We start from the raw sequence: 14217 nt of genomic DNA, 5'->3' as shown, positions 1-14217 counted from the left end.
TGCTAGGCCTGGTGGATGGAAGTTTCCAGGCCAGCTCATGCCTTCCCACCCCTATTTTTCTAAAAAATTTCAGCTTCTCTTTTGAGGTACCAAGGCCTTGCAGATGATGGCCCTGGCCCTGCCTAGGTCCCAGAATTCCTTCTAATTGTCTCTCCCTGTGACTGGAGTTCATCCCGAGGGGTGATACAGGGAGACTCTTGTCCTCTGCATGGAGATTGTAGGGGACAGCAGATATCTGAAGACCACATTGGAGGGTACGCTAATACCTTCCGACCCCTGGCTAAGGTCATGCTCCTGCCCCATTCCTTAAGGACTGGGAGACCCTTTTCTGCAGACCACACCCTTCCATATTGGGAGCCCTGGACTGTCTCATAAGAGAGGGGACCCTGAGAGATGGGTCACAGTGGTGGGGACCCCACCACAGACCAGCCTCAACCCTTGGCCAAGTGGATGGGGAAAAGGGCTACAGGGCAGTGGTCTCAGAGCTGATCAGCTCAGCCAACCTTGGCTCAGTTTCCCTCCCTTCCAAAGCACAGAGGAAGCAGGGGGCAGAGCTCCGTTCTGATTCTGTATTTGCCTAAGGAGGTGGGACTGGCCTAGGCCTCCAGTCTTCTTCTAACAGTAAGGTCCTGGCTCACTGGAACACTGGAACAGCCTGGCTCACTGAGAGAGACAGCCCTGCAGGGAGGAGGTGGCTCTCAGCCTCTAAAAGTTTAAACCCTACAGCTCACGGCTCCTGACCTTGGATGGTCCTAGACCTTTCTGGAAAACGAGGCCAGATCAGTTGATCTCCATCAGAAAGAACAACGTTGGCTGTCCTGTCTCCCACTCTCCAGACCGCAGCCTCCTTCCCAGGCTCACTCTGCTCCGTACACAGTGGGCTGAGGTGGCTGGGAGTCCCAAGCTGGTCCTCAGCTCCCGCATTCTCTCCCCTCCAGGAAGCTGACCTATAGTCTCAGTGGGAAGGTCCATAGAGTCAGATGTCCAGATAGACCTGCAGGGGGGTACCACAAGGCCAGGAGCAGTACCCTACTTCTTGCTCATCTCCAGCACAGATGCAAGAGAAAAGCAGGTATCCCCAACAGCCTCCCAAGCTGGCTTGCTGTGCAACTCTGAAGACCATCCTATGCCTCTCTGGGCCTCCTCTCCTTACATGAACCTTAGGAATGGATAATGCCCGAGTTCCCTGCAGAGGGGCACCTGTCATCAACTACCTCAACAAAGACTCACTCAAGGCCAGGTGATAGTCTATGCATTGTTGGGAGAAATTAAATCCACGACAGAAAACAAAAGACGAAGAACAAAGGGGGTGGGGGTGACAAACATATCGGTATCCAGTGTCTGTTGTCACACATCATCGCTTCCAAGTTTACACCCGGAAATTTACAGCCCCATCGCGCTGCTCTGGAGACCTGTCTCCTGCCTGTCACTCAGTGGCATTTTTTCCCATCTAGCTCCCTCTGTCCCCATCTATGTGACACCCATCCTGATGGCGACAAAGCTTAGCCTCTTTCAACTGAGAAATATGAACCCATGGGGCCAGGCCCGCTCTGCTCGTAAATACAATATCTGAAGCCACAGTATCTGAGCCTTGTCACTTAGAATAGGGTCTCCTACAAATGAGAACTGGGTTCCTGAGGGAGGGGGAGGAGATGGTCCAGGGGCAGGATCTGAGAAAGACTTTCTGAGTGTTCATGAAATTTCCCTAGAATCTAGAGGTTGTGTCTAGATACTGGACGTAGGCAAGGGGCTTGAGAGAGAGAGAGAGAGAGAGCATGTGCACGCGCACACGCACGCACACACACACACAGAGGTGGGGTGGTCCTACTGTGTTCTTTGGTCCAACTCTGTCAGAATTTTGGTCCTACTAACCCCAGTCTGAGTCAAAGAAATAGGTTTCATGATTCAAATGCCAGGGTTGAACTCACAGCTGCTCCAAGCCCTAGCTTGGGACTTTCCAGGGGGCTTCAACCACCTGTTATTTGGGGGAGGGGGGAGTCAAGAGAGAAATGGCTAGCAGACTTTTCAACCCCAAAGTGTGGGGAAGCCCAGAGCCAGGACACTTTGGGGGAAATCAGTGCTTTTCAGAGAGGGGAGGGTCCAGAGGACTGGCCTGCTCCCCTAACCAGAGGTCTTTGCTCTCCTCTTTTTCAGAGTGGGAGCCCTGTCTAATGTGCCCACCCCAGCCTTCCTCAGAGTCTGCTGTATCATGCTGAGTGATGCATACCCAGAAGGCCTGGGGGGTGCACCAGGCCTTTGGGGAACAGAGAAAAGAGCATAGCTACAGACCTCTCCCACCTGGAGACTCTGAGGGCTTTAGGCTGAGCACAGCGTGGGGCGGGATGAGGTGGGGGCAGGGTCTTCAGTCCAGGAAAGAGAAAGAGAAAGCTCTGGTCCCAGCCCCCTGAATCCAGAGATAGCATCCTATCCTTAGCTGTTGGACTTTAACCCTCAGTCTTTGGTGACTAGGGCACATAGATGGGGTGGGGACTTAGGAATCTCTCTTTGATACTTCTGTTGCAAGGTTGACAGCTGAGGCCAGTGGAGGCAGAGGGATGAGATTATTTGTGGCTTTTCGGTGACATAATCCCAATTTGATCACTGCCTCTTGGGGCTGGGTGAGGGTTCTTTAGAATATGTCTTTAGGAGAGATAGAGGAGCGGTCATGCACTTTGTACCTGCTCCCAGTTCCGACACCTTCCAGAATTCCTGTCCCCAAAGATCCCACTCTGTCTTGGGAATGGTTCTCTCAGTAGCCCTCACAACAGGGGTTAAGGGTCAGGTGTAGATCCAACAGCTCTGTCTAGGAACTAACCCCCTTGTTTTCCTCTGCCCCAGGCTGGAGAAAACAACTCCAGATTCATCTTTGGTAACCCTTAACTTCTCTAAAAGTATCATCCTGTTCCCATTTTACAGACCGGAAAACTGAGTCTCAAAGACGTCACATGCCTCAAGGTCGCACAGCCTCTATGGAGTGGGGGTTGGAGGGGAGCATACTTTTGGTCTCAGATGTCATCTGGTCCTGGGGAGGATGGAGTATGAGGGCGGCTGTAAACACAGCCTGGGACACCCTCTGGCACTAGCTTAAGGAAGAAGCAGGCTAGGAATGGAGGGAGATCGGTTTCACAGACTCCTAACCCCAACCCCTGGATGGACAGCCATAAGGACCGCTCCAAGTTTATGGGGAAGGGTCCACCAAGTTCCTGGCAAAGTCCTCAGCCCCCACGCTAGGGTTTTGATCCACTGCTTCCGAATGCAGACCCTGGCCTCGCTGATGTGCGGCTGAATAGTTGCAGGTGCCTGGCCAGTAACCGCTCCAACCGTGGGAAGGATGACAGACAGGGTAGGGATAGGGTCAGGGATTCCGGTGAGGAGGTGCGTGGACCGCACGAAGGTTTCCACGCAGGGCAGTGGCTGTTGGAGGGTCGGTGGTACTGGGGAGCAGGGCTGGGTGCACGCAGCTCCACTCGAGGCTGAAGCTGCGGCAGTGACTCTAAGGCGACATCAGGACCCCTAGTCACTGGTTCTGTGGGACCGAACCAGCTCGGATTCCTCTACCGCCAAGTTGCTACAACTTTACCGGCAGCACCACTCCGGGTTTGTGCGCGGGGCCTGGGGCGCAGCCGGAAGGGACAGGGGCTCACGCTGCGCGCTGGGGTGAGAGAGGCGCAATGTCGCCCCAGCCAGTCCTCCACGGAGTGGCCGGGGTCTCGCGCGCCCAAGCTCGGCTTTGGGCCATGCTGCGCCGCGAGAAATCCTGAGCTTCACGCTTACCTGACCGGCCCGGCTCGGCCGGCGTTCCGGAGCTGCACCCGCCACCACCACCGCCACCGCCACCGCCGCCGCCGCCGCCGCCGTCCTTCAAGCTCTAAGTTCGCTCTCGGATTGAAATTCCTCCCCAGCTTCGCCCATCGATCTGCGCGCGAGCCCCGCCCCTCGCCGCGCGGCCGGGGGGGTGGGGTGGGGGGGCTGGTTCCCGCCGCCCGCCCTCCTTCCCCTCCCCCGCCCGTCCGCCCGCCCGCCCTCGCCACCAGCCGGCTCCCTCCACCCGCTCCGCCGCCGCTCAGTCCGGCAGCGAGAGCCGCGCGCCCTCCCTCCTCCCAGCCTCCCGGTCCCCTCTGCTTGGATTGCCCTCAGGATCCTGCTTGCCAGAGCTGGGGATCGAGGAAGCTCCAGAGGGTATCCTGACAGTCCTTTCTGAACGTCTAAGTAAAAGGGAGGAGGGGCATCTGCTGCCTCAGCAGGGGCCTCGCACGACCCCCTCACCACCAAACACACCAAGATCTCTTCAGGACCCAGGTCTTCCCAGTGATCTGGCCCAGATCCCGGCCAGCTGGGACTTAGGGGCGCAGACCGACGCTCCCGGCTCTGACCCCCCCTCCACTCACTCACTCACCCCAACCTCTGCCAGGACTTGAAGGGCTGGTTCTCCAGCACCCCTCCAGCTTAGCCAACCATTCCTGATGTGCGGCTGCCTGTGAGGAAGCCCCAGGAGAGAAACCGAGTCAGGAGAGGCTTGCCTCAGGCCATGGGGCCCAAGAAAACCCAAGCCCTGGAGCTCTGTGGACTCCTTACTCTGGACAGTACGACTCTGACAGCGTCCTCGATAAATTCTGTTCGCAGCCCCACTGGTGCCTCTGGCAGATCCAGTCTCCCCACACGGCCCATCTCTTCCCCACGCGGCGCCCCCTCCCCATTTCCTGTCCCCCGCCCGCTCCTGATTCCCGGCCTCAGTACCCCCGGCACGCTCTCTCCCCGCTCCTCCGCTCTTCGCCAGCAGCTGGGCAATTCACCGAGCATACAAAAGAGTTGACTCAATTCAGAGGCAGAGCAAATCAAGATAAATCCTATAGTGTGTGGGGACCGAAGAAGGAAAGTGAATGAACGCCAATAGCACCAACCAGTCCTATGTATGGACTGGTCCTGCTCTGGGGGAAGGGGGGTAGCAGGGCTGGGCTCCCTCCTGGCCTGGGCACCTATAGGAACTGAAAGTGGGTAGTGGGCTCTTAGCTACCTTCCCCGTGCCAGGCCTTCACGCACTGGCTGAACTTGGAAACTGAAGACTATGTGTCCTCCTAGTGCTTACTGAGTGGGGTTCCCAGGAAGGGACAGCCAACATGGTCAAAGACCAGGTAGGGTCAGGTGAGACCCTAGAGAGCAGGAGATGTATGTAGTTTCCCCAACCTGGCCTCCTGACATGGCTAGGGTCCAGGACAAAGGTATTACATGGATAAATACTGCTAGCTTCAATGTTCTAGGCCATGGCTCATGGACCTAGGGTGGGAGGTATAAGACACTCTTCCCTCCCAGTTGTATCTAAAAGAGGTCCCAAGCAGCTGATCTCCAGGGACAAGATTATGCCTGTACTCTCCTATTCTGAGTCTGGTCAGTTCTGTGTAAGGGTGGGGACAGGGAATAAGAGGGGCCAGCAGCCCCTACCATCAGTCTCTGAAAGCAAACTCAAAGGCAGGGGTCTGACTCCCCATATCTCTAGGTTTCCCCTTGGCCTGGTTCCCCTACCATTGCTACAGGTCTGGTAATCATCTGAGATCTGGGATTACCGTGGTTTGTGTACTAAGCATTGTGGTAGTACAGTCCCCCTAGGTTCACTAGTCTGGATTTTGCTCCTCTGACCCCTTCCACAAAGAATAAGCAAACCGAGGTCCAGGTTCCCAGAGCGCCCTTGACCAGTACAACCCCACCCTCAAGGTAAGTTTGTGGCTTCCCAGGGTCAGCTGTCTGCAGGAGGGGGTGGAAGGTTCTAGGAGGTTTTCCAAGAGGGAAAACACCGGTAGTTCTTCCGGTGGAAGGGTCCCCAGGACATCCAATGTTGGAGTACCCAGTTGTCGGGGTGGCAAGACCGAAAATTAGGGTTGACTAGTAGAGGGTCATTCAGACCCTCCAGGTCACATCCCCCAATCTTCCAGCTGCTCAGCTGGTTGTAACCAAAATCCGGGAGTCCCTTGGGGCCGCCCCTCCCCCGAGCCGGACAGATCGGGCCGTTTGCTTGTAAGCCATTAATTCTATCACAGAGACGCCGGCGCCGCCACGCGAGGACATCTGTCAGGGACCCATCACTGTGTTCCACGCCCCCTGCTCTCCCCAGACCCAGAGAAGCGGAAAAGATGCGCCACCTCAGCTCTCCACACTCTGAGGTTGCTGAAGCGGGCTCGGAAGCAAAGAACCCGAAGGGGGCGGGGCCCCAGCACCCTTGGGACAAAGATTCTCCCAGCTGTTCGGAGAGTGGCTTCTGCAACCTTCTATCCCAGACAGGAAGAAGTGCCCAACTCCCCCTGTTCCCCAAATACTAGTGACCACTCAGACTCTGACCTGAGCCTTGGGGTGAGGTGGAGAGAGGGCACGGAATCCTCCAGATACCTCAGGGTGTAGGAAGGAGACACTGGGGGGTGGGGCAAGAAGACACTGGCTTCTTCCCTCACAGGGAACAGAGCACTTCACCTCCAAACCCTTCTGGGATCTTCGCAAGCTCTCCATAGAGAGAGCTTGTCTGCTCACCACAGCCCCTAGGCAGCTGCTGGTGAATGTGTCATGCGTGGGCGATGGGTCGCAAGGACTCGAAACTGGCTGGGGATGATCCCGTTCATGCCTAGCAGGCTGGCCCGGGAGATTTCACTCCCATCCCCTTGTGTGTATGGGGGTGGGATGGGGGTGCAGAAAGGATGTTTGGATGTTGAGACATCGACCTGGGCTCATGACCCCAGGTAGTCACAGTTCAGAGCAGGCTTATCTGGGAAGAGAAAAAGTTAGGGGAGTGGGAGGTGACACCTCAAAGTCTGAGGGGAATGAGTAGAAGAAAAGGGGAGGGCAGGCGACGGAATGGGACCCATGAAAACTGAGGAGGGTCAGTCTCTGGCTGGGGTCTGGAAGCACCTCGCAGCCAGTGGTTTTCCCAGTCCCTACAGGCTCTTGTCAAAGGCGCCTGTTAATAACTAGAAGCCAGTTCCTTCCAGGGAGCTGGACAGAGCCCCGGCACCCGGCTGGGGTGGGGGTGCGGGTCTTACATTACCCTCCCCACGGCTCCAGCGCCTGGAGACCAGTGTGCAGAACGAAGGCGAGGTCCCACCACCCACTTTTTCTCCTCTTTGAACTACGAGTGGAGGTATTCGGACTGGGGGGGGGCAGCTTCTGGGCCAACTTGGGGCACTAAGGCCGTCCCATGCACCCTACAGCAGACCGACCCCACCACGGCCTAGGCAGCACGCTCAGCAAAGTTTCGGGTCCTCGGTGGTGCTTCCTAATCCGAGGTGGGGGCAGGGGACCCAAGCCCAGGCGCTCCGATCGGCGGAGTCGGGAGGGAAGTTTGTCCAGCCAGAGATCGGCGATCGAGAACTTCGGGTTTTGGGAAGGCGGCTGAGTGGAGGGCGCCCTGGAGCCTCAGACTAAACGCGCTGCATCTGAAACCCCCCGGGTGAAGAGGGGACTCGGTCCAGGTGCGGACGGCCAGGACACGGCGAGGGGGACTGAGGCGATAGGGGCAACCAGGGCTGCGGGAGCCGTTGGGGACTCCCGCGCCACCCGGGAAGCCGGCGAGAGCGTATCCTTCCTGCCCCTCCCCCTCCAGGGGCGGGGACCTGTGGACCCCACGTCTGCGGCAGAGGGGACCACCACTCGCTGCACACCCCTTCCTACCTGAACGGGGTTGTGGCCCCCAGGGTTGAAGGCTCGATCACCGGCTAGCAGAGCACGCGCGCCGAAGTCCCCGGAGCGCCGCGGTGGCGGTGGCGGCGGCGGCGGCGGCTGCCCCTGCTTCCTCCTCCTCTTCCTCCTCGGGGTTCTTGCTGGCTCCAGACAGACCTCCTCCCCCTCCCGCGTTGCCCGCCCCTCCCGGAGCCCGCCGGGCTTGAGGATCGGCCTCTCGCCGGGAGCGGAGAGGAGCCTGCGGGAGCCGGGCTGCGGCGCTCACTGCGTCAAGAGCCGGGGACCGCGCGATCGGAGCAGCCCCGGACCGGCCGGGCAGGCGGGGCGGCCGCGGCGCCGGCGACGCCGAAGGGGCCGGGCGGCTCCGGCTCTCGAGCTCGGGAGCGGGCGCGGCGGCAGCGGCCGCGGCGACGCGAGGCGGTGGTTCATTTTGTGAGCGCGAGGCAGGTCGGACGTGGGAGCCGCGCGGGGAGGGGACCGGAGCAGGGGCGGGGGCCGCTGCACGTCCATAGGTTGCCCCGGGAGGGGATCAAGGCTCCCTGAGGGGAAGTTGGCTGGAGCCGGGGGGACATCTCAGGACGCCGCAACACAGCCTCGCCTCCTTTTCCTGGCTTTGCCTGCGTCCCCTGCCCGCGTCCCAGGCCACTGAGCTAAGAGCCGTGGAGCCCAAGTCCCCGAGTGTCATGGGGTTGGGACCCTTCGTGGCGATGGGAGGTGGGTACGAGAGGCAGAGATGTGCACGCGCGTACAGTCACGCCTGTGCACACACACGCACCCGCAGGAAGCCATGTAGAAGTTGACCCCGAAGTCAGACCCTATGTAAGCGCGCGTGTCACAGCTCCACCCGCAGGGACGATTGTTTCACGGGGCGGGCGGCGGGGAGGGGAGAATCAGAGATGGTACAAGGTTGTCAGGCCCTCCGAGATGCAACATTCTCTCTTCCCACCAGGGACTTGCTCTCTCCTAAGGTCACCGACCCCCTTCACAGTCCCTCCTCTCTGCATTGTATGTCACCACCCCCTTGGGCTGAGAGGCCGGGAGGCGTGAGATCAGCCTGGCACCTTCCCATTCCCGGAAGGTTCCGAGTAGTGGATTCCCCTCCCACTAGCCTCTGTGTGTGTGGGGGGGGGGAGTTAATGTGTGCTTTCCGGGGATCCAAGTCATCCCTCTGGGGCTGTCCACCCTCCCACCCACCCCCACCCCCCACCCCCATGGTTCCAGGAACACTGACTGAGCCCGCTGGTATCCCATTCCCTACCGCGCCCCTTCCCCAGGCGGTAGCTTTGGCCTTGGGTTGAAAATCAAAATCAAGTTCAAGAGCGCCCTCGCCGGGCTAAGGCCTTGCGCACAGCTTTCGAGCCTCCGTGCGCTTGCGGAGCTGAAGGACCCCCCTTTGGGCAGAGTGGGTGCAACCCTTTTTGGACGCCTCCTCCGAGCTGGAGCACTCTCAAGAGCCAGGCTTCGGGACACAATGCCAACGAAGGGGACTGGAGCCGCAGAGTGCAGCCAAGTATACATAGTAAGGGGCGAGGAGAGGCTGGGGGCGGGGACTTGTCCCTTGGGTTGCCAGACCACCAGGGACCAGCATGGGAATAGCCTGAACCTTGGAGTAGCGCGGCCAGAGGACCAGGAGCTTCCCGAGCTCGGGTCCTGTGGCCTGTCCTGCGACTCGACTAGATCCAGCCTGCAGCACCGGCAGGCAGCCCACACTTGGCCGATCCTAGGCTTTCCCCAGCCCCATTTTTCCTTTGGAACCCTGAGGAGTGAGATTCCAGTTAGGGACTGAGGGTAGAGGAGGCTCTATCGTCTTTCCGGTGGATTCTTAGACACAGAGCATGGTGGTCAAGGACAGAGCTGTGGGTCTACCCTTGCTCAGACCTCAAGAGAATCCAGCCGGGACTGAAGGCTCCAAAGCCTGCTTTTAGGGTAGCTTTTGCCGGGCCCTTCAAAAAAACAAAAAACAAAAAACAAGCCAGGCACCCCTCAAGCTGGGAAGGCCACAAGCTAACCCCTGGCCAGAGCCACGGGGATGAGGCCAGAGCTTTCTCCTGGTTCTCTCATCTCCCGCCCCGCCCCCATTCCTCCCTTCCTCTCCCATTCTCCTGAGCCATGTCACTAGCAGGCATGTGTACATGACCCAGGGTGGACACTATGTATGTTGCACCCACACGTTTGCAGAGCAGGTTCACACCTAACGGGCACACCCCATAATTCACCCCTTAGCCCACCCTCATGAAGAACATGAAGTTCTGGCAGAAGTTCACACACATCTTTGCCGACGCCCACGCCTCCCCCCTCCCCACAACCAGGAACCTTACCAAGAAGTTATAGAGTAGGGCTTCAGTCGCCAAGGCACCCCAGCCTGCTCCAGGGTTGCACAAACCCCCGGTCCATACCTGGGTTTCTGTAGTGGTGTGCGACTGCAAACATCATTCCAGAAAGGCAAAGATGTCTATCCTGGGGTCTATCTGACAGGGTCCCAACAAAGAGAAGAAAGCCCTCCCTCTCTTTTACCTCTTTGCCACCTCCTCCCCCTTTTCTCTTTTACATCTGCCTCCCCTCTCCCTCCTCCTCTTGTCTTCTTACTCTGTAGCTCAGGCCAGCCTGGGACTCCAGTGTCTAGCTTTAGACCCCTGAGTGCCAGAACTATAGGCATGTACCAGCAGGCCCAGCTTACCCTTGGCTTTATTATTATTATTATTATTATTATTATTATTATTTGCTCCCAAACAAGGTTCCTGCATATACATCTACTCACAACACACACACATGCAACATACACAGGCCTCCTTGACAAGGTTGCCTATAGACTGGGCCAGATGCAGCCATGACAGCTGTCTTTCCTGAGTTGAGGGTGAAGGGGCCTAGAACAGTCTGAGAGGGGTGGGCCCTCTCCAATTGGGCACACATGGGACCCCAAGCTAGAGCTGCCCACATGATTTCTGCAGGCTGACCAGAGGCCCAACCAGCAGGTCGAGATAACTTTCTATCCACTGAGATCTTACTTCTGCAGAAAGCTGGAATATGGAAAAGCATTTCTACACACTACAAAAATAAAAATGCCTAGAGAAAAAATTGGTGTCCATCCCTCTGATACCCAGAACTTCACAGTTCCATCCACAACCCCCAGAAGAGCCCAAAGCCACAAAAGAAACACGAGGGTCAGTTTCCTCATATATAAAGAGCTCTTACAACCCAATAAGAAAAAAATTGACAAGGACACCAAAAGTGGACAGAGATAACTAACAGAAAAGGAATGGGGGAAAGGGTTTCTTGACAAATGAGACATCACCACAGGAATGCCAGGGACAGCTCAACATGATGTTTCACCCCCAAAGGGTAGCAGGTTTCACAGCTACTCTGAGGCCATAGTAGACACTCTGGGAACTCTTGTGAGAATGTCCATATTCCGAGAAGCCACACACCCTTGTGCCTGGCATGTTCTTCTAGGAATGTGTCCTCTAGATGCTTGTCACGAATGAAAAGTGATATATGACTCCGTGCAAGGTTGTTTGCTGAGGCACTGTGTGTGGCAACAGCAGATTGGAAGTGTCCTAAATACCCACAGATGAGGGAGGGCTGAGATGCTTCGCAGCACAGTCAGCAGAGCTGTGTGGCCAGGAGACAGAGATTGGATGCTCTGAACCCAGCTCTGAGGCTCCCCTCTTACTTACCCGTGTATTTTCTTGTGCTGAAGACAAAAGCCAAGACCTTGCATGTGCTAAGCCAGCGGTTCTCAGCCTTCCTAATGCTGCAACCCTTTAATATAGTTCCTCATGCTCTGGTGATCCCTGACCATAAAGTTATTTTTGTTGCTACTTCATAAATGTAATCTTGCTGCTGTTACAAACTGTAAGGTAAATATCTGTGTTTTCCAATGGTCTTAGGGGACCACTGTGAAAAGGTCATTCTATCCCCAAAGGGGTCGTGACTCACAGGTTGAGAACCACGGTGCTAGACAAACATGTTTGCTGAGCCCTTCAGTGGGGGATTCTAGGCAGGGACTCCACTGAGCCACGCCCCCAGCCCCTCACTGGGGGATTCTAGGCAGGGGCTCCACCACTGAGCCATGCCCCCAGCCCCTCACTGGGGGATTCTAGGCAGGGGCTCTACCACTGAGCCACGCCCCCAGCCCCTCCCTGGGGGATTCTAGGCAGGGGCTCCCTTAGCTACTTTTTACTTTTTATTTTAACACAAGGTCTCACTAAGTTTGCTGTGCAGGCTTCAAACTCACTCTGAAACCCAGACTGCAATCCTCCTTATTTACTCTCTGGAGTAGCTGGCCGGACCTGCCTGTGCCAGCAGGCCCAGGTTCAAGACTTTCTTTAAAGGAGGAAAAATAGCAAGGACCAAAGCAGTTTATCCAGTCCATGATTGTTTTGCATCTGTTTACAAAAGGCAGGCAGGAAAGGACACTGATGTTTGCTCTGTTCAGGGATTACTTCTCTAGTTAGTTCGTGTCGGTTGGACGGAGGAACAGGAATTTACTTTTAAAATTATTCTTCAACCAGGTGTGCTGTGCAAATCTTTAATCCCAGCACTTGGGAGGCAGAGGCAGGCGGATCTCTATGAGTTCTATCCTGGTCTACCTAGGAAGATTGAGGCCAACCAGGGTGACACAATGAAACCTTGTCTCAAAAAGAAAAAGTCATATTTATTTATATGGACAGCAAGCTGCCTTCTTCTATGATCAGCTGTGATCCCAGTGCTAAGATCTGTTTCTTGTATAGATTATATTAATTCATTTATTTATTTATGGGGAAGGGGGCACCTGCCATGGTGACATGTCAAGGTCAGAGGACAACTTGCAGGAGCTGTTGTTGTTGTTGTTGTTGTTGTTGTTACTTCCACCGAGTGTAGTGGGGAAGATCAAACTCAGGTAGTCAAGTATGGCAGCGAACTTCCTTACTGGTTGACTGGCTCTAGTACTGTAAGTTCTGACAATGTGTACATGCATGGTAACCTCCACCCTGATGACCACATCAACAATGTCACACACACACACACACACACACACACACACACACACACGGAACTCATGTCCCTGGGTGGCTCTAAACATTTGACTGTTACATGGACTTTTCCTGTCATCATACAATAAAAATGAAAATGAAGACCCCCTCAGCTGTTGGTTCTCTCTCCCCATCTTTATGGTTATGGGGGAGGAGGAGCCTTCCTGCCCCACTTCCCAAAGTCCACAGGGTGCTCACAATTCCTATATGGAGACATCGTTTAATGTATTCAACTTGAGGTGCTGGGGAGACAGCTCGGCTGATAAACATGCCTGCTCCCATGCCTGATGACCTGGGTCTGAGCCTCAAGACCTACAGTGCAAGCAGAGAACAAACTCCAGAAAGTTGTCATCTGATCTACACACACACACACACACACACACACACACACACACACACACACCATACATAGCATTGTGTGATCATACCGCCATGAAATTCCAGGACATTGCACCACTTGAAAAGGAAATTCCATACAATTGTTATTAACCTCACCCACCAGTTTTTTAATTCAGTGGATCTAACTGTTCTGGGTCCTTTCTGTGAACGGAATCCTTTGCAGTGTGGTCCCCTGTGACTGGCTTGTTTTACTGACCATCATGGGTTTTGAGGTTCAAATACAAGTAGGAGGAGGCCATTCTTTTTCATTGCTGAGTACTCTAGTCCATGGGTGAACCACACTCATTCATGTCAAATGAAAAGTATTTGAGTGGCTTCTGTGTGGCCATACGGCCTCATTTCCTCTGTATAGATACCAAGCCCTTGAGATGGCGCATCGCAGGACACCGAGTTCAACCTTCTGAAGAACCTGCAACCTTTCCCAGAGGGGCCCAGCATTCCCCGCGCCTTACCTTGTCATTTCCGATGATGACCATCCTGGAGGATGTAAAATGCTGTCTCACTATGGCCACGATTTGCATTTCCCCCAATGGCTATTGATGCTGAGAAGTTGTTGGTGCGAGTGTGGGAAATTTACATATTTTCTTTGGATAAATGAATATTCATATTTTCTCCCATTTTAAAATCAGGATATTTATCTTCTTATTATTGAGTTGTCAGAGTTCTTTACATAGTTTAGACACAAGTCTCTCATTAGGCGTATCACTTGCAAGTGTCTTCTCTGTCCCTGTGGGTTGTTTGTCTTCATGAGAGCTGTCTGCAGCACAGAGAATTTTAATGAAGTCCATATTTCTCTTAATTTCTTGAGTTCTTGGTGACACATTTGAGCACCCTTTGCTTAAAAATAAATATTTGCTCTTAAGTTCTTCTTTAAGGTTGTAAGTGTACATATGTATATATGTATGCATGTGTGTTTAAACATGTGTGTATGTATATATACATGTGTGTATGTGTGTCTATGTGTATATGCACATGTATGTATATACGTGTATGTGTGTGTATCCATGTGTGTGTTTCATGTGTATATAGGTGTGTGTGTGGGTATATGTGTGTATGTGTTTGTGTCTTTGTATATATGTATGCGTGTACAACTGTGTGTGTACATATGTGTATCTGTGCATATATTTGTGTATGTGTGCATATGTGT

The 14217-nt window shown here is 54.9% G+C and overlaps 1 protein-coding gene across 8 annotated transcripts in view; it reads right to left on the bottom strand.

Annotated features, from left to right (window-relative positions):
- The window catches only part of Elfn1 (leucine rich repeat and fibronectin type III, extracellular 1), a 67135-nt gene extending 58262 nt beyond the window's left edge, over positions 1-8873 (bottom strand). For 2 of the 8 annotated variants that reach the window (XM_006504703.3, XM_030254504.1), the window contains exons 1-2: positions 4576-4676; positions 4397-4475 (exon numbers count right to left, since the gene is read on the bottom strand). The gene's annotated coding sequence lies outside the window, so the exon portion shown is untranslated. The other 6 variants (XR_001784695.1, XM_006504704.4, XM_017320882.2 and 3 more) reach the window with 6 other exon arrangements.
- Positions 8874-14217: the final 5344 nt, after the last annotated feature.

This window comes from Mus musculus, chromosome 5 (assembly GCF_000001635.26).
Source record: "Mus musculus strain C57BL/6J chromosome 5, GRCm38.p6 C57BL/6J".
Taxonomy (NCBI): Eukaryota; Metazoa; Chordata; class Mammalia; order Rodentia; family Muridae; genus Mus; species Mus musculus.
Note: the sequence above shows the minus strand (reverse complement) of the source record. Positions and strands in the feature narration are given on the sequence as shown.